This window comes from Anser cygnoides, chromosome 2, assembly GCF_040182565.1.
Source record: "Anser cygnoides isolate HZ-2024a breed goose chromosome 2, Taihu_goose_T2T_genome, whole genome shotgun sequence".
Classification (NCBI taxonomy): Eukaryota; Metazoa; Chordata; class Aves; order Anseriformes; family Anatidae; genus Anser; species Anser cygnoides.
In genome coordinates, this window is record NC_089874.1 from 40,220,519 (window position 1) to 40,241,058 (window position 20,540).

Below are 20,540 nucleotides of genomic sequence, written 5' to 3' on the forward strand. Positions count from 1 at the left end.
TTATAGAAACTGTCACTTTTTATATTTATGGTATCTTTTACAGCTTGAGTTAAAGAACACTTGAAGCACCTTTCAATGTTTGATATAGATTTACTCTAGAGGAATAGAAATTAGTCTCCATTATTAATTTAGACCCACACTACTTTTCAAACTAGCAGTCTCAGGGAATTTTCCTGGAATTACCTGTATTAATAAGAGCTACTTATATGACAGGGGATTTGAAGGACTGGCTTCTAATCAGAAAAGGGAAACAATAAATGATGAAAAACTGTGTAGATTACAATAGTTAAAACTTCAGTGTTGACTGTATGATTCACAAGGCTGCAATATATTTACTACTAATTTAATGAATATCTGACCAATCAGTTGGTTTTAGTTTCTTGAGAAAATTTGTAAAGAAACAAAAAACAAAACAAACAAACAAAAAAACCATCACCATGCCAAGTTACTACTACTATTTTCTACTACTGTGAATTTTGATATTGTCAAGTTTGTTTTTTCTCTGAAAAATTTTTAATATAAGGAAAATTGCCAAGCTATGGGCAACCAGGATATAAAATTTACTTCTCAATACATATGGATTTACTTGTATCTCATTCTAATTTGAAATCTGTCACACATTTTTCATTTTGTTTGTCACAGAAGCATGTGAAGAGTAAACACTGCACGTAAGCAAAGCCATCAACCGAACAAGTGACCTTTCCCTAAGCCACTGCACATAAGAGACTACTCCGTCCTACCTCTCATTTCCCTAGTTGAGACAAAATCATCATTCTTTTACTTGTCATTATTTAAATCAGGCCCAGTAATGTCATTTGCAATCAACACTCACTGTCAGGAAGCAAATGTGAATGGCTTACCTTGCAGTATAACAGTATCATCCACTTCAGCATGCCTTGTTCCTACAATACACATCTGGAACCAATGCACACTCACAGTCATCAGCTGCTGTTCACAAATCACTTGATTATTGATCACTGCACTTATCGCTCTTCATTGACTGAACCTCATTTCACAGTACTGCTCTACTGCTGCTTCAGCAAATTCTCAGCCTTCTATTGCAATGAGACACATAAACCAAGGCAGTGATCCTTTACACTAGTTATTTCTTGCTATATTGAACTTTTTGAAGTGATCTGCATTTATTAAAGAAAAATAACAATGACAACAACAAAAATAATCGGTCTATTCTAGTTTCAAACTCTTTACCCAGGAATAGGTAACAAGGAGGGTTGTTTTTCTCCTTGTAATGCAGTATGACTTCTATCTTTGCTATTTTAAAATAGGCATTTTTAAGACCTGAAGAATTCAAAGATCTATGAAACATAAATAACTAACCATTGAGAAGGCAATTGTTTTCTTTAGGAAAAAAGTTGACTACCAACCACTAGCGAGACTACAAGGACTTTTTCTTAAAGCTGTCTACAGAAAAAGACACTTGTATCTGCCCTGCCAAATAACTTCAACCCTTGCATATGATAAATTTCAAAAACAACAGGAAAGTTCAATTCAATATATGTATTTATGTATATATAAACACTATATACATAGAAATATGTAAATAGATTTTAGGTTTCTTAAATCAATAGGGTCATTTGAGACATATCATTTTGGGTTAAAATCACTGGAAATTTTCCTGCAAAGCAAAAAATGACATTTTTCACAAGCAAAGCAGCAATATATTTTCAGCTTTTCTCACCCCAATTGAAATTTTAATGAGAAAGAAGAGTGAAGACCTCTGTGTCCTCTAGCACAAGCAACACTAAGTCACTTTTCAAATTTTATACTGTACAAGAATGTGTTCATATTACAGCTCATAAGTACAGCTAGCACATAAACAGCAATATCACAATCACCTAACAACAGTTTAAGTTCAACATTGTCATGGGTTTAAGGCAGCAGACAAAGCAGCTACCACTCACTCCTGTTGCCATGTCACCCTTTCAGCCATCAAAAGAGACATCAGAAGGCTGGTGGATTTTCTGACAGTAAACCTACCAGAAGCATGAGTACCACTCCCCCTCTCCCCCAACAGCAATGTATGAAGCATAGGAAAGCAACCAGATGCCTAGATGGAAGTTTTGCAGTGCTACAGTATTGTCACACCTGTGAACACAGAACAGGTGTTTCTTCCCCTGATAGAGCATTTTGTCAAGAAATGCATTAGCAATGAGAAGTGATGACCCAAGATCATTTTGTCCTACCTGCAGGTGTCTTTCCCTCACACAAGAGATTTAAAAAAAAAAAAAATTAATAATACACACCCACAACTCAGCAACCTTGACAAAATTAATCATCATACATGATGCATTGCTGCAGAAGACAACAGCACAAAACCAAGCTACTCCATCTCTGAGCTTTCATCTCACACTGACTTTGTAGAGTTGCTCCTTCAAATCTGAATGTTTAGCCTCAGCTAATTTGCAGGAGTAAGAAGTAGAGGATCTTAGAGGCAGCCACTTAATAACATTACCTACCTCCATAACTACTCACATTTTTTTCTGAGCCAGCAGACAAGGCCTTTCAGTCTTGACCACATGCAACAAGAACCCACTCTACAAATGGCTCATCAATGCAAAGAAAAAAATAACAGCAAATTGAGAAAACCTACTATTACAGATGTTAGCTTGATAAGGTTAAGTGTACATTTTAATTGTAATAACTTTAAATTGTGGGATATTCATAACTTAGAACTAACTACACTTCAGGATTACAGCAATGAAAAATGGAAAGAAGAGCAGGATAAATTTAACCTTTAGGGAACTCTTGAAGACAAAGCTTGTTTTCTTATCAGACTCATGGGCTTTCTCCCTACAGATACTCAGTTTATCTCCAAGTTCTTCTCTATGAGCAACTCTGCATTAAACTCAGCCAGAACACACATTACGAGCATAACATCCTTGGCTATGCAGCACACCAAAGCTCCCTAGTTTCTCATGTTTCTTTCCACATTCGCTTTCATATTTTTTTCCCCACCCTACTTTTACATTAGTTTCCACTAAACTGATTTGTTTGTTCTAACACAGTGTTGCTAATCACTTATATAAGCTTCCTCAATATACCCCAAAGATAGCTTAATTCCTGGAACACTTATACTCCATCTGAAAAGACCTTTCCTCTTAGCTTCTTGTATCAAATGGCCACATCTGGAGCTGACCACTTACATTAAGATTCGGAATGGTCCCGTCCCCTTGTGCTCCCAAATTACTCCAACAGCCCAAACTGCTTCCATGCAGTAAGATACAACCCCCCCCCCCCCCCACCCCACACAGAGTTGAATCATTCCACAGAACAAATATTTTCTTTAAAGAGGAATTATCTTATTGAGAAATATTCGTAACTTGTTAAATATTGTATCAGCATAAAAGGCAAAGTTTAGAAACAGAAAAAGAACATTGAATCTAGAATTATATTATCATGAAGCCTGAAGATCTCTCATTGCCATTACAAAAAGATTTTATTTTCCCAAGGTATACTGAAGGAAATGTACCCCAGAGAGAGAGTTGGAGAGAGTACCTACAGAGACACGACATAAACAAAACCTTTCTGAAGTCACAAAATAGCAGGAGTCTCTTCAAATTAAATTCATTTTTAGAATATAAGACTAAGATGCAGAACATATTATAAATAATCAAAGTATTTTAGCACTGGAGATGACAGTGAAGTTGAGAAGGATAAATACGTGCATTATTATATTTGCTTGATTACTTGTACCTGGAGGAAAATACCTTACAGAACAACACTCAGTGCTGTCAGGGGTGATCTTGTTGAAATCCTTTTACTTTATCTATAAATCTTGTACAATTCCTGTCTGCATCTGGACAAAAACACTTTAGTCATTCATGCAATTGTCAAGTGCAGTAGGAGGTTAAACTTGAATTCATGCTTTCTAGGCACCTAACTTTGCACAGCTCCCAAGACTAACAGACAGTTTCTCTCCTTCCCTTCCAGCCACCCTCAGCTCTGCTTTTCTTCCTTTTCTACCCAACTTTATTTTTCAGAGATTACTGTATTCCTAAGAAAAAGAGACAAATAACTTTTTTTCATTTGAATGACAAAGTATTTTTGTTATCATGATACTATGCCTAGCAAGAAAAGAAGTTCAATGGTATATTTCATAGTTTTCTGTTCCCTTTTTGTTTGTTATTTAAAGGGTAAGTATGAAGTATTTTCCATCACTTGGGAATTCATTAGTAAAAAATGCCATGAGTATACCAGACAAATGAGAAGTAAACCCATGATTATGGCAAGTGTTTTGTATCCAAGAAGTACAACGCATCCCAGAAATGTCCCCAAACACAAAAGATATATGTTTAGATAGAGGTTAGTGTCTTAATTTTATATAGCATATTTTAGAAACTGAATATAAGCAACAGCAGAAAACTCTTCTGTCTGAAAAGATGACTTACCCTTCAGTTTCAGTAGTCATCCCCAAGAAACCGCTGGATAATTGCTATGACTAGTGTTATTTAGTGTGGTGTATATGTATGCTGAAATGGATTCTTTAGGCCATTATTTAAGTTTTGACAGAATAGTTGTAGTTTTTGTACTGTTTCTAAAGGGATAAGATTTTCAAAATGCTGCCTAAATTGAGTTTAAAAACAAAAACAGAGACTGCAATTTGTAAGTTCTCTTTATTGTTTTAGTCCAACTTGCATGGGTATTACTCTTAATTTCTTAAAAAGCAGTCACTATATAAATAAAAAAAATCATAAAAACTTCATTACATAAGGGACACATGCAAATGTGACTCAGTGTTTATATGGACTTTTCAAAATATTACATTGTATTTGGCCATTTTGTGGCATAAAGCTTCGAGTCATCATAAATGTGAAATTATTAGATTAAGACACTTATTCAAATATATTCACCAGATAACAATTCAGCATCTCTTCTGAATCTGTTAAAGGGATTTGGAATACATTTATTGATACTCTAGCATGTGCCAAGCATTGCTGGAATAGTATTTTATTCTTTAATTTTATTGATGTATTATGTTCTAATGTATTCAGATGAGTATACCAGAATAGCATGGGACAGACTGTTGTAGCCTGCAGGTAGATATTCTTTAAATGCCTCAAAAGATGCATCACACAACTGAGAAATTAGTTGTAGGTGAACGATAGAGAGAGTATAGTTATTTCAGAGGAAATATTTTTCCATGAGAAATATGGACAAAAGTTATATAGTTATTTTTACCCTCATCTGTTTATTTCTTTTACACCATCTTTCTGTTTTTTGTTACAGTGAATAAACCCAGGAAAGTGTTGTATCTTCTGTTTCGAATGCACTTGACCCTATTCTGAATTCTTACCACCTGCCTCTGAATTGAGCTGAGGGACTACTGTCCCTTTCCTGTACAACTGCAGAAAAAGTATGAAGAACTTCACAGGCACCAGAGTTAAGATCAGGATTTCATTGGCTCAGGTAATCCTAACAATGAAGGTCGTGCTCTTACCATCTAAAAAGTGAAAGTGCTACCAGAACAAAGAAGTGGCTAGCCATGTAAAAGGACTAGTGATGTATTATGCCCATGCACTTACCCACCATGCACCATTACACCCCAGGGCACACAGCTAAGAGCAAATGGGTTTGCAGATTAATATTCCCTTACCTCATCTCAGTCATTTCCATGCTACACTAAAGTCAGCTTACACTTTTGTCAATATCATTTACCAAAAAACAAGCCAACACCATCCCCAACATACAATCCCTCTTCCTAGTAATAACTACACAATCAGGAGTTCCCCCTAACATGTTCATTTAATTTTGGCAGTCAACATAAACTTATTTTTATAAATGATTGCTTATTGTTTCTTCTATAATGAAGAGTTTTAATTAGGCTTAATTGTATTGGTATGTAGCATTTCCAGCATGTGTTGTCTGAACTCTCCATAAATCTATACCACCATTATGCTTAGCACCATCTTCTACAGAAACAGCAATTTTTTGCTTCTAGAGATACTGTTTCAAACATGGTTACCTTACAGAAGAGGATAGTGTGCTGGTTTCCCAGAACTGGCATGAAGTCAAAATCTCTTGGGGAAGGGTGAGAGGAGAGGGAAAGAGAGAGAGAAAGATGGATTTACATCAACGCAGACTAGGAAGCTGATGTATCGGATTTATTTATTTTTAAGCAGAAATACAGGTCAGAAACAAGGACTGAGATGCAGGGTGCTCTTCGAAAAGCTCACCCTCTCTGCAAGTTTTTTTAGTTCTTCATCTAGAATTCAGCAATCAAATTTTACTGGATATGTGAATGTCTCCGAATTTTGGGGAAAACCTCAGAACTGGTGAACACCAACCATCTTCAGAAGTTCAAACTCAGGAGTGTTGGGTTTACATGGCTCCAGTATACATCTAGCTTTAATTTCTATGGGTTCATATCTTCAGAGTTTTGATTTTATTTACAAATTCTTTCCAAATTTAAAAAAAAAAAAAAAAGACAGGGAAAGCATATTAGTTCAGGTTCACAAACCTTAGTGAATTTTGGATGTACTTGTTTCATATTGAAACACAACTCTCTTGCTTTACCATTTCATTACAGAAGTCTTAAATGAATTTGCTCTGAATGAATAAAGATATTTCATTAAAATATATTAACCCTATAAGAGGCTGACAAAAAGGATCAAAAGAAATTTAACTCATATTATTCAAATTTTATAGACAACCAGTATATCCCAGTAAACAACAGTTCTTCAGTGTCATCACTTAGCAATCACAACACTCCTATGCATCTTACTGAACACAGACTATTCTAGCAGGAAGTTCCAAGGACAGACACATCCTCTGCCTTGGCATTACAGATTTAAATATCGCAAACTCTAAGGGGACGTTTACCACTAGTAACTCCCAAAACAATTCAAAAATCAAGGAAGGTTCTTTCCTCAAATTATAAAGTCAGCCCAAATAATATTAGATCTAGAGGAGGAAAAAAAAAAAAAAAAAAGCTGTTAAAAATCAGAGAGGATGACTAAACTTTATTATTTAACTGTATGTTACCAAACAATCTTGCAAATATAAATGTGATATGAGTTGCCCTGTTGCCTTACAACCAAGAGTTTGGTTGGCTGCTTCATTCCTCAGATTCCTTCTTATTTTTTCAGTAGAAAATAAGAGTCAGCTGAGACATAGGTCTGGGTTGCATTGTTCATCCTTCTCACTGCTCTTCCTCTTTGTATGTGGATTTAAAGCAATATTAAAATGACCCACAGAGTACAATATTAGTCATCTTGCCATAAAACACATTCAAATAAAGGGTATAATGTTTATATTAGCACAATATTTTCTGCAGTATATCGCACTACATACCTTTTAGAAAAACCAGTGATTGTATATAACATTCAATGAAAGACCCACTCTACTATAAAACAGCAATTTGCCTTCAATTTTCCACTTAGTAATTCAAAAACTCTTTTGAATGTCAACTACTGGCAATTTTTTGCTGGCTACAACTTGGTCAGAATAATAAAAAAAAATCATTAGCATGTTAATAACTTGGTCTCTCTAAGGGGTCGTTAGTTGATCCTCTATCAGAAAAAGAAGCTTCCTTTTCATGCCTATTCTTAATTGTAAAGTGATTATGATTTATTACAATTTCCTAGTTTCCTTCATTTCAATTTGTACAGAAGGATTTCTCAACGAGCAGAGTGCAGTCCCATCATAGTTCCAATGACAGCAGCTCACCAAGAAATGTTCACATCCATTAAGATGTGAAAAAGAAAGACAAGAACTTACACATATAGATAAGAAAAATGAAGAGTCTCTAAATCAAAACTGCAAGAGGACGTAATGTGGGCAAAAAGTGGTTGCCTGTATTAAAAATACTGAGAATAGCTTTCTACACTTCAATATATATTATAATCAGAGCAGTTTATACATTGGATTTCATACTGATTCCAAAAGGGAATGAAGTAAACTACTAATTGTGATTTAGAGGCCCTTTTTTTAATTCTAAATCCCAAAACAAATAAGAACTTCCAAAAAACGGAGTATCTCAAGCCTTTTTTAATCTTTGCAGGGTAAAAGGTTTAAGATGCAGAAAGAAAAAAAGTTATGCCCACATCTTTACATAAAACAGATATTGTTCATATACACACTCTCACACATACCACTTTTCAATAATTGACCTAATTTGCATGGAAGAACTAACAGCTGGAAAGCAAGGAATAACTTTACATGCTTTGCAAGATGAATTTCAAATGTCCTTTCTACAGCATGACATTCTGAAGACAGACTCTGTGAACAGAGCTTGGCCAAAGGCCATTTTGTCAGCAGACTATGATGGGACACGGCTTTGTAAAACAGGTTCTAGTCTGAAGCATGCAGTCACTTCTAGCTGCCTAAAGCAGCCAGTCCAAGCACAGCAAAAAAATTGCAGGTATGCAGTGCAGAGGTGCCCAGACCAGCCTACATAATGATACTAGACTGTTTATAGCACTTCTAACACTTAATACAGTTCCTAGTAGATTCAGTGTTCAGATGTGGAGATGAGCTAAGCTACCACTTTTCCATGGAGGACCTTCACCACATCCCTGCACCAACAAACAAGGAAGAGAAAGGGAATAAATAGACCTGTGGGGAGTTATCCATAGTGATAAGCATTGCTATCACATAGGAGGAACAAATAAGTTTGTCAGCCTCAGGCTGTACTTATACAGTGAAAACAGAACTAGTAAAGCTCATAACACTACAACAGTCCAGTGTCTGTGTCTTGATTTGAGAACTCCTTGTTAACAAGAGAACAAAAAAATGTTTCTTCACTCACTGATTACAAAAACATTTTTAAGGGCTGAGCTCTTCCAATAAAAATCTTGTCTAAATTAAATTAACTCTATCACCAATGCCAGTTCCTTTAACAATTACAAGAAAAATACAAGGAAATAAACTGTGATTCCATTTAAATTCTCTTCTATTACGTCTACTAACATTGGAGAAAAAATATTGGGATTCATGATATGTATTCATGACATATATTCAGTCAAATAACATAAAACAATATTAGGGTAGTAGTATTAAAGACTATTGTCTGCTTGTCATGAAGTTCTAGAACAGTAAAAAATAAACATGTCAGAAACCTAGAAAAAGGCAAATACGGCCTGCGTATAAAATCTAGAAGGCTGGAAGAGAAGAAAAACTAAGGAGCTACAGATGAGCTAATTTAATTTCAATTTGCATAAAAATACTGAAGCAAGTAATCAAACTTTGCACCTAAAAATATCAAGGAGTTGAGAAATAGCCAGCATTAAAGTGTCAAAAAACATCACGTCAAATCAACCTTAATTCCTCTTTTGGCAGTGTAAAATGCATTATGGACACTAACTCTTGAGTTCAAGAAGTTTTTTGACACTGTTTTCCTTTATTTTCCCCAGGGAAGTTTGGAAAAAAAATGTAAATTAAATATCTATGAAATAAATGTTAAGGTTATGAGAATACAGTGACTAAGTTGTAACTGGCAATGATTTCACCAAAGATGTTTTAAGCAGGCCCTGTTGGGATGTGTTCTCTGCCCAATAATATTCATAAGTTTCATTAAGAACTAGATGATAGAATGTAGTAAATACATATTAAACTGGCAGATGATATCAAGCAGGAAGAGATGGAAAGCATATCAGGGGTCAAGATTAAATTCAAAATTAAATTGACAAGGTGGAGAAAAGCCCTGTTCAGAAGATCCCATAAGACAGGAATAGAAATAATCACCTACATACAAAATGGGAAAAACTGGTTAGACTGTAGTTTTAGAGTAAAGGACATGAACATTAGAATAGATCACAAAAGAAATACTTAACTAGCACAATAAATGAATGGTACTGTCTGAAAGACAATCATTCTAAGATGACAGACTAAACTAAAAATAAAAACCTTACTTGACTATATTTTTTTGCTTGTTACAAAAGAGCATTTTCCCCTTCTCTGGTCAGTGAATATATTTCCAGGATGACGTTTTTCTTCTATTTCTGTTCCAGCTGAGGGTCACTTAGGTCTCCTTTCTTCATATTTCTGCCAAAGATAACTACAACTAGATTGTATCTATATCTTGAATGTATATGAACTTACAAATACTTCCTGCCATACTATTAGAACAGTGCTTTCATTCTCTAGAACTGCCTCAAAAATTTACCTCGCTTGTATTTTGGTGTTCAGTCAGTCAACAGATATATTTTTCAATCAAAATATCCTTCTTTCTTTATAAGTAATTTACAAAAATTACATTTTTGTCAGCAGTACACCTACCATTGCACCAAAAACAGAATCCGGAAAAAAAAATATGCATTTACAGAGTGCGTGAAAGTACAATCTCTCTCATCTCTTGTATTCAACTTAAAAGTGTAACATTGAAATAAATTCCTGAAGCAAGATAAATTTGACACTGATTGTTTTATTTATATATTTAAAATGCTACAACAAAACCATAGGATATTGCTGATAACTGCAAAAGAGGTATTTCTTAAATTATTTGTTTTTTTCAAGGGTTTGCCCCAGCAAGAAAGCCTCACCATCATTCTGTATCTTAATAGCCTATGCTTTCTCCACAGCTGGGTATAAAAATTATACACAGACAGTCAGCACTGATAAAGATATTGTCATGTTGAGGCTTCATGCTTTCCAAATCCAGCAGCAGGATGGGATGAAAAGCAGTAGAGGAAAAAAAAAAAAAATGCAAAATGTGAGAGTGATATGTACTGTGGGCTGCTGTGTATAAGCCACAGATGATTCCTTTTATCTGCTGTATGTTGACCTAAAGAATGAGTGGTACCATACTATCCAGGTGAGAATCACCAGGTTTGAATTATACAAAAGGACATGAAAGTGTGAGCATGTGAATATGCTTGAATTTAATCATGTTTAAGTGCTGTGGTTGAAAGTTAAAGTCTCTCCCAATGAAGCTCCAATGAATCCAAAGCAGAAGCAAGAATAACAACTCTAGGGTACTAGAGAGTTCACACCCATCAGCTTTTTGTTATTCCTTTTTTAATGACTGACATACCACACCCTTTCTTTTTACCCTCTTACTCTCCAACATTTGTCCGTATTTTGAAAGATGATACCTTGAAACTACTCCTGGTAATGGAGGCAGATAGGCAACCTTTGCATGTAAGAAAAAAAGCTCACTTTGTTACTGCTTTTGCTTCCTGTATGGAACAGTACTAAGTCTGGAAGAATAGGCTTCTGATGAAGAGGTAGTACAAACCTGAATTGCTTTTGATCATCTCAAAAATAATTGGTAAGAACTATCTCTCTTGCACATTGATCATACTTTTTGCTTCAATCTTTTTAGCTCACTTTGAGGTCCATTAGATCATTCTCTATGGGAAATGGACAGAGCTACCATTGATCTGGTAATTTAAAGGGAGCCCATCATGCGGCTCATTCGGCATCATTCATATAAATACAACAGAAACACAGTGTTCCCAAAATGACTTAAAGGATTAAAGCTCAACCTCTGACAGCTAGACAGCTCCTTCAAATTTTGTTCTTGTTAGAACAATTTCAGCATCTTTACCCACGTCATCACTATTCATTGACCTATGCCTAACAAAATCTCATTTTCTTGTTACCTGTCAATTCCAAATTTAGATTTATATGATACATCCCGTAAGAAATTTTGTCAAATATCCCTTGAGATCTTCACATTACACTATAAGGTATCAAAATATGTACAAATGTTATAATTTGTGATATCAAGCATTTTTCTGTATTTTAATCTAGGCTTCTTTACGCATAACTGTAATAATGCAGAAAGTTTGCACATTTTTCCATAAATTCTTGATAATATTGTCAAAAAATGCTGTTCCAACACACACAAAAAAAAAAAAACCACAACTGAAACAAAAAAAAAAAGTACAAGTCAGTTGGTTAACCGACAATCTAGCAAAATAACCTGAGACAGAGCTACAAAGTACAGTGATCAATTGAGTTTATGATTGGTATGTCAAGCATACCTCAGAAGAGGGGCAGGCATCTTACAAGAAGAAAAACCTTATTTCCGCCGCTAGGCACTGCAAAGCTGAAGAAAATAAATAAATAAATAAATAAAATAAATAGAAGAGAAATGTAAGAGTAAGGTAAGTGGAAACAGGTGAATAAATAGGGGAGCACAAAGAAAACCAAGAAGAGAAAGCTCAGGGGGACCTAATCAATGTGTACAAATGGGTGGAAGGGGAGGAGCCCTTTTGAACTCAGGCTTCCCGTGATTATGTGAGTTGCAGACCATTTTGCAAGTGTATACTAATATGATTATCAGGACTCAAATCAACGTAACTGAAATGTGTATGGTGTTTCAAATGAATGTGTTTCTGCTCCCACTCTTCTTACGAAGGGTCTGCACAGAGAAAGGACTCTAATTCAAAAACTAAGAAGTAAGCTATTTTGGAGCTGGAGTAAAATGTACTTTCAAACCTGCTTTTAGACACTGGTACATTTTAATAAATCACATTACTTTGCAGAAGACTTATGGAGTACAAAAAGTGCTTATTTTACAGACAGATACAGTAATTCTAAGTATCCTGGCCATTAAAAAGAATCCACTTGCAATGACATTTTCAGTGGACAGCTGAGTAAGTTTAAGGCAGATCTTTTCCAATGTGAATGACAAACAACCGTGGAGTGAAATTCCCGTCAAAATGTTTCTCTGAGCAGCTAGATCAGTTTAAATTAAAATGCCTGAAGTATTAATCCTCATCAGATTACTCAAACAAAAGTGTTCACTGAAAATATTTAATTTAGCCTTATTTTACATTTGCACTTTATATTTGTTTTCTTAAATAAAAGCTAATATTGATTGGTTTGCATTGACCAAAACATTGGCTTGCAGCTAAATAAAGCTATTATATTAAATCTAGAATTTCTTTTTTGTTATGAGCATGCAATGTATCTATCCTTTTTCCTCAGAAAGAATATAATATTCTATACCTAGTTAGATTCTCAGTTTGAAAGTATTATATTACAAAATGCTGAATATTGCCATTTTCTCATTAGAAGAATAATAATATGACTGCTGTCACCCTACCATTTCTATGGAAAGTAAATTTAATGGCAAAATATAGAAAATAATTACCTTTACTAAATAACTTTAAATGCAATAGACAAACAAAACAAGCTTACTTAGCATTAAGTAAAAATAGATTTGATGGCTAAAGGTAATCAGTTCTATGACCTTCAAGATCTGGTAAGATTGATCTTCAAACTTATCTATCCCTTTTTTTCCCAACTCCTAAAGGGGCACTTAAAAAAAAAAAAAGTTTGAGCACAATAAATCACGAACAAAAGTAGTTGAATAAATGGAGTAGAAGAAAACGAGCTCTCCAACACAACCACCCAACTGACTATCACCAAGCTAACTTGATGTTTTGAACAGTTTCTTGGCTTTGCTTGGATAGCAACTGGGAAAAAGTTAGTTAACTATGTTACTAGTGTAAGGAATAGTCCAGCAATTCGTGCCACTAAGGGGTGTGAAGGGTTAACATTGAGGCCTGGGTTTAGGCGAGAAGAGAACAAAGGGATTTCTTCAGAGAAAAACTGCTGACTTTGCACGGACATGCAGTAACTTCTGACAGCCGGCCAAGAGACCACTAGATAAGGAGGAAGAATATGAGCCTCCCTGTCCGAGCGGCCCCCGAGAAACTAACAGAGACTGATAAGCAGGCGCACCTGGGAGGACTTCGGATTCGGGAAACCAATTATAATAACCCTGCCTCTTCTAGAAGTAGTAATGAATATGTATTAGCCTAGGAGCATAAAAACCAGCCGCCTTACGTAACAGGTGTGCGTCCTGGTGGAGCAGAGACTCCCGGCGCACCCAGCGCTGTTTGCTTGCCTCTATTCATTTAATAAATTGTAAACTTTGATTGTAATCCTATTTGGGACTCAGTCATTTATAACAATTGGGGGCTCGTCCGGGATGGTCTTGGTTCCTGAATTCTGACTTGATCTAGGAGGGGCGCCCCCACCATTTGGTCGCTCCTGTTCGAGTCAGGTCGGGGCTAATGCCATCTTGAACCTGAATAAGGGCAAGCAAAGATTTAGATTTTTTTATGAGCTCCCTTTGCCGGCTGCAGCACTATATTTTGCCCGTAATTCTGCACGCGAAGATCCGAACGAAGACGACGGAGTCGTAAGTATTTAAGGCGTATACCGTTCGGTTGGGTGGGTTTCGGTTGCCTGTGTGTGTGAGAGTGTGACTGAGACGGAACGTAGTTCCGAAGCGATTGTGGAGGTCTTCTAACCGCGGTTCCAATCTCCCGCGAGGGACTTGGCCAGTGAAGGACCAAAGCGATTCCTATAGGATTCGTGGGTGGGTGATAGGTCCTAAACCCCCTGCAAGACACTCTCACTAAGGCAACCAAGGGCTGTAGGAATTGCCACAGTAAAATTCCTAGATGGGTCAGACAAAATTGAAGACCCGGGACCAGAGAAAAGGGAGCAAATTACCAGACATACCACCAGAAAGTCCATTAGGGATAATGATTAGAAATTGGAACGATAGGGGCCCCAGAAAAGGGAAAAAGTAAATTAAAAATGGTTCAGTATTGTATGACAGAATGGCCAAAGGAGCCTTTAAGACCACATGTCTTTTGGCCCGTTTTCGGATCCTTTGAAGACTGGGTTTGCCAGGCCTTAAATATACATGTTAATTCAAAGGAACCTTTTAGCCAGGAGGAAAGTGATTATGCAGGATTATGGATCAGGACCTCACGTCCTTTTCCAGCCTCAATATTTACACTAAAAGCAGACGAGAAGTTTGACGAAGAAGAGAACAAAAAAATAAAAAAATAAAAAAAAAAGGAAAAAGAAAAAGATGATGAATGGGAGTCATTGGATAACCTACCACCTCTATATCCTAACAATCCACCCCCGGTGGTGCATCTTGTAATCCTGTTTTGTTCTTAAATATTTTGACTGTGTCAAGGAGGAAGGTGGGAGCATTATCTAAGTAACAGTTTAGAAGTTTGGGTATATTCACGGTGGTGTTCAGTCAGTTTCCCAAGTATCGGGGGAGGGGGGCTGACTGATTATCAAAGTGGTAGAACGGAGAGTAACTTCTTTGGTGGTTCGGGCCTGAGCCCTGGGAATTCGGTAAGAAGGGGGAGAGCGAATTTATTTAGGCCTCAATACCTTTTTAAACCCCCATCTTGACGGATACACAGGAGTGATTCCTTGTTTTGTGTAGGCTTACTAACAAAGTGCATGAGAAAAATTAGCATTTGGCTTGAAATTCGGTCTTATTGAAATGTAAATTTTGTGGAAAAGGTGTTATTGTTTGTCTAGAAGACAGAAGGCTGAGTGCTTCAGGTGTTTTTCCGAAGTCCTGCGGATTTATGATTGGAATGGGGCTCATTAATAATCTGAAATAGTAAAGTTTGTATGTGGAAAGAAGAGTTTAATCCCAGAGAATTGGGACATTTGGGAAGAAGATTAGGAAAAGATAGTAAAAACCTGCAATAAAAAGGTTTGCGTGGAAATTGAAACAAGGGACAGTAACTAATATAAATAAATAAAAGGGAATGGGAAATCAAGGAAAAGGGGAAAATCCAAAAAAAAAGACGTCCTAAAAAAAAAAAAAAAAGCCTCCTTGGGTGCATATTGGCACATTGGAAGGATATTGTTAGAAATGGGGGCACAGAAAGCAAGAGGACTTCCACTAAGTATTGCAATCAATGGTGGCCACTATATAAACTAAATGGCCACTTTATGGATCAATCGACTATAACAGTGTCTTGCAATTAATGTTTTTGAGGAGAGAAGGAAAATAGGATGAAATGTTGTATAGTGATATGTTGTTTCAGCGTGTTGGAGGGAAAAGGTTTGGAATTAAGTTGGCCCCTGACTGAGCCTTTGGTGTTGGCATTAGAAAAGTACGGGCTGGAGAAAGATAAAGGAAGTGTTAAAAGGATTGTTGAAGGTGTTAAAGGTTGTGTGGCATGTAGTATTTAACAGAGCTGTTTGAAGTTGAATGAGCAGGGAAGGAGGATGTAGGAATGTTAATAGTTCCGTCTCAACCCGAGGCTGAGATCTCTAAATCGCGGGTGTGAACCCTCTGGGGCAGGGGGACCGTGATGGGTCCGAGAGAGTTGTCGTGGAAACAGAAAAGCAGCTAACTCTTGAAACAACCTGAGTTCCTGTGTGAGCTCAGATTGCCAATGGGACCGCTCAGGGAACTTTCAACGATTGCATTCCCCTGACCGACCCCCTCACTGAGACCCTAATCACCCCGGAAATTATGTAAATACTAAAATCTGGTTAAATTGGCTATTGGGAGTTGAGAATCTGTTCCAACAAGGTCCAAAAGAAACCCCTATGGAATTTATGGAATTTTTGAATTTCTGGACCAACTTTGAAATGCAATGAAAAAAAAAAAAAATGGACCTGGCTTAAAAAAAAAAAAAAAAAAAAAGAGAGAGAGAGGCAACTGGCTAGCCTCTTTCCAGGGCAATCAGCCCCTGATATCAGAAAGAAATTGTCTTAGGCTGCAGGACAAACTTACAACAGTCAGGAATGATGGGGACCTGGGGCATCTACCCTAGCAGGTCCACTAGTTGAAATAAAGCTAGGAAACGAAGACAGAGGCTTGAATTTTTTGTTGGTTATGGGAGCTTCTTTCTCTGTGTTAATTAGGCTGTAAATGTAATAGGAGCAACATATTCAGTGTTAAATAGTTTAAAAGGACGATTAGGAACTAAGACAACTACAATAATTGGAGCCACAGGGAAAGAGGGGGAATGGTCATTCTTACAACCCCTTGATTTGCGTTTTGGGGGTAAGGAACTAACCCATGAATTTTAGTATGTACCAGAATGCCCGATGCCACTCTTGGGACGGGATCTATTAGCCAAATTAGATGCAACAATAACCTTTGAGGATGGAGAATTAATAATGAAGGTACCTGAGTCCAAAGTAGGCCAAATCCTAATGATCAAAGATAAACCCTTTGTTAATATTCCAAGAGAAGTAGAAAATGCAGTTATAGCAACAGTACGGGAAACAGATGTACCAGGGAAGTCGAAACTGGCACAACTGGTAAAGGTGGAATTAAAGGAAGGAGCCAAACCTGTTTGAATCAAACAATATCCACTTAAGATAGAAGCTAGGCACGGGAATGGTGAAAATTATTGACAAATTTCTCAAATATCAGATTCTGGAAGAATGTAAATCGGAATACAATACTCCAATTTTTCCAGTAAAGAAGCCGAATGGCGAGTATAGATTTGTACAAGATCTTAGAGCAATAAATGAAATAACAAAGGATATTCACCCGGTAGTAGCTAATCCTTACACATTGTTAACATCTGTGAAAGGGAAATATAAATGGTTTACCGTGATAGATTTAAAGGATGCCTTCTTTTGCATACCTCTTGATAAAGATAGTAGAAAATTATTTGCCTTCAAATGGGAAAACGTATTGAAGTTTTTGGACCACATATGGTAACAACCGTTTTGGAACAAAGGGGGGGGGGGGCACTGGTTATCACCCAGCTGGATGGTGAAATATCAGGCAATCCTAACTGAACAAGATGACATAACCTTGAAAACGACTAACCTGTTATATCCAGCAGTATTTCTAGGAACTGTTCCAGAAGAAGGACCATTGGAACACAGTTGTGTGCAAATAATCGAACATACGCCAGCCACAAAGATTTGAAGGATGTACCCCTTGAAAGGTATTCAGTGGGAATACCACACTCCGTGGCACCCACAAAGCTCAGGGAAAGTAGAAAGGATGAATCAAACAATAAAACAACAATTGGCTAAGTTAATGATCGAGACACAGCTGCCCTGGACGAAATGCTTACCATTGGCACTTTTAAACATAAGAACTAAACCACACAGTGAGACTGGATTATCATCATATGAAATGTTATATGGTATGCCTTATTCTCAAGGGATGCCCCTAGGGAACAATGTAGTTGAGGATCATAGTATCCAGAAATACATAATTACCATTGGAAGGAGATTACAGGAGATAAGAGAAATTGGGATGATGACTCAGACACCACCTTTAGGATTTGCTATTCATAAAATACAACCAGGAGACAAGGTCTTAATAAAAACCTGGAGAGAAGAATCATTGAACCCCCGATGGGAGGGACTGTACCTTGTTTTACTTACTACTGAAACAGCTGTGAGAACAGCAGAAAGGGGTTGGACCCACGCATCCAGAATAAAAGGACCGATAACTACCGAAGCCTGGAGGGTTGAGTCCACTCCTGGGGAACTGAAACTGAGACTAAAGAGGAACTGATATCCCAGCAATGAGGTTCTGCATGAATTAAGGGCACTGGATAAAGAGGACAAGGCTGAAGGGAGGAAAGGGAGAAGGCAAGACCGGGGTAGGACCCTCCACTGCGGCGTGTATGGTCTACCGAGGGAGGCAACCCCTATGGGTATTGACTGCCGAGTGAGAGTGCCTCAACCGGACTTCTCCCACACCAAGATCAGTTTGTCCTGAGAAAAATAACATGAGAACCTTTTAAACCCATAATAAAATTGTGATTAGTTTTTCCAGGAGCTGGATCACCCCGAAGGGCTGAATGGTAACACAAGCTCTGAAAGCGGGCCCAACCCCATGATTGAAGGCGCTTCCCACACTCTCAAGATTGGACGGCGAAAAAGGCTTATAATATGACAGGTCGCCAAAGAGAACTGAATTGTGACTGTAAGTGGAAACCCAACGTGGGAGCTTGGAAGCGTGCATATACGAGTACAAACGGGGCAGACATTGTAACAGGACCACTCGGTAACAAGGACACTCTGTATTATCACGCCCCAAAGGGTAAAGATGGATGGGATGGTCATTTTCCAAACGGGACGTGGGCCCTAAAGGGGCATTATTGGGTGTGTGGCAAACATGCTTACAAGAGGCTACCTGGAAACTGGTCGGGAATATGCTATGGGGGGTACATAAGACCCTTGTTCTTTTTATTGTCACAAACACAAGGAAATCATTTAGGAATAAGATTATATGATGACCTGAACAGAGTAAAACGATCTATTGATACTTCCTTATCCGGGGATAGTGCCCAAAAATGGGGAAAGGATGAATGGCCTCCTGAAAGAATCATACAGCATTATGGGCCAGCTACCTGGAACCCGAATGAGTTGGTATCAGGAGCCCGAGAACCTATTTATAATTTGAACCGAATAATTAGGTCGCAAGCTATCCTCGAAGTTGTAACCAATTAAACAGCGACGACCTTGGATCTTCTGGCTGATCAATCCACTCAGATGAGGAATGCTATCTTTCAACGTAGAATGGTCTTAGACTATTTACTAGCAGAAGAAGGGGGAGTGTGTGGAAAACTGAACGATTCTAATTGTTGTTTACAAATTTATGATAATGGAAAAGTGGTTAAGCAGATAACAAAAGAAATTAAAAAGCTAGCCCACGTCCCAGTACAAACTTGGAAGGGTATGGATTGGGATTTCTTTTCATGGTTGCCCGGTGGACCATGGGTTAAAAGAATGCTATTTTTATTTTTATGTGGTGTAATGACATTATTGTTTATACCTTGTATGATACCTTGCTTTACGTTGTTGATACGGCGGATAATAAATAGCACCCAGTTTGTGATGACTTTGGGAGAGAAAAGGTGATGTGTCGATAATGATGCTTAAGAAATGGACACCCCGAGAACTGACTGATGAAATCCAACTGCTACTAACAAAAGTTGAAGAAGAGACACGAATTGATGATATTAAAAAAAAAAAGGGAGGAATTGTAAGGAATAGTCCAGCAATTCGTGCCACTAAGGGGTGTGAAGGGTTAACATTGAGGCCTGGGTTTAGGCGAGAAGAGAACAAAGGGATTTCTTCAGAGAAAAACTGCTGACTTTGCACGGACATGCAGTAACTTCTGACAGCCGGCCAAGAGACCACTAGATAAGGAGGAAGAATATGAGCCTCCCTGTCCGAGCGGCCCCCGAGAAACTAACAGAGACTGATAAGCAGGCGCACCTGGGAGGACTTCGGATTCGGGAAACCAATTATAATAACCCTGCCTCTTCTAGAAGTAGTAATGAATATGTATTAGCCTAGGAGCATAAAAACCAGCCGCCTTACGTAACAGGTGTGCGTCCTGGTGGAGCAGAGACTCCCGGCGCACCCAGCGCTGTTTGCTTGCCTCTATTCATTTAATAAATTGTAAACTTTGATTGTAATCCTATTTGGGACTCAGTCATTTATAACACTAGATAACAACTTTATAGTTGAATAGAAGCTTTCATAATTCTTAACATAATGTTTAATTTAAACGTCCATTTACGTTTTGAAAATCTGCTTTTTACTTTCTCATTGGTGTTCATACACTAAAGCATCTGATGTCTGACGATCACTTCCTCAAAAATGTAGAAAGCCAACTTGAGGAAAAAGGAGAAGAACCAGTAATTTTATCCTTAATAAGATCTCTACACAAACTAACTCTTACAGATTGCACGAATATAGGTCCAGAAGTTAAATGCTTTTTATCCAAATATACACAACTGTTCTTCCCATATCTCCCAATTCTTCAAAACACCCAACTTCTTGATATTTCTGTCCATTTT

The 20,540-nt window shown here is 37.3% G+C and overlaps 1 protein-coding gene and 1 long non-coding RNA gene across 14 annotated transcripts in view; one reads left to right on the forward strand and one right to left on the reverse strand.

Annotated features, from left to right (window-relative positions):
• Positions 1 to 5,375, forward strand: part of LOC136790047 (uncharacterized) — a 62,273-nt gene extending 56,898 nt beyond the window's left edge. For 7 of the 9 annotated variants that reach the window (XR_010829224.1, XR_010829228.1, XR_010829222.1 and 4 more), the window contains one exon: positions 5,248 to 5,374. This is a non-coding gene — a long non-coding RNA (uncharacterized lncRNA). Of the gene's footprint in view, positions 1 to 5,247 lie in introns of all 9 variants that reach the window. The other 2 variants (XR_010829225.1, XR_010829227.1) reach the window with 1 other exon arrangement.
• ZNF385D (zinc finger protein 385D) overlaps positions 1 to 20,540 on the reverse strand; it is a 447,042-nt gene that overhangs the window by 361,025 nt on the left and 65,477 nt on the right. The gene's annotated exons all lie outside the window — the stretch shown is intronic.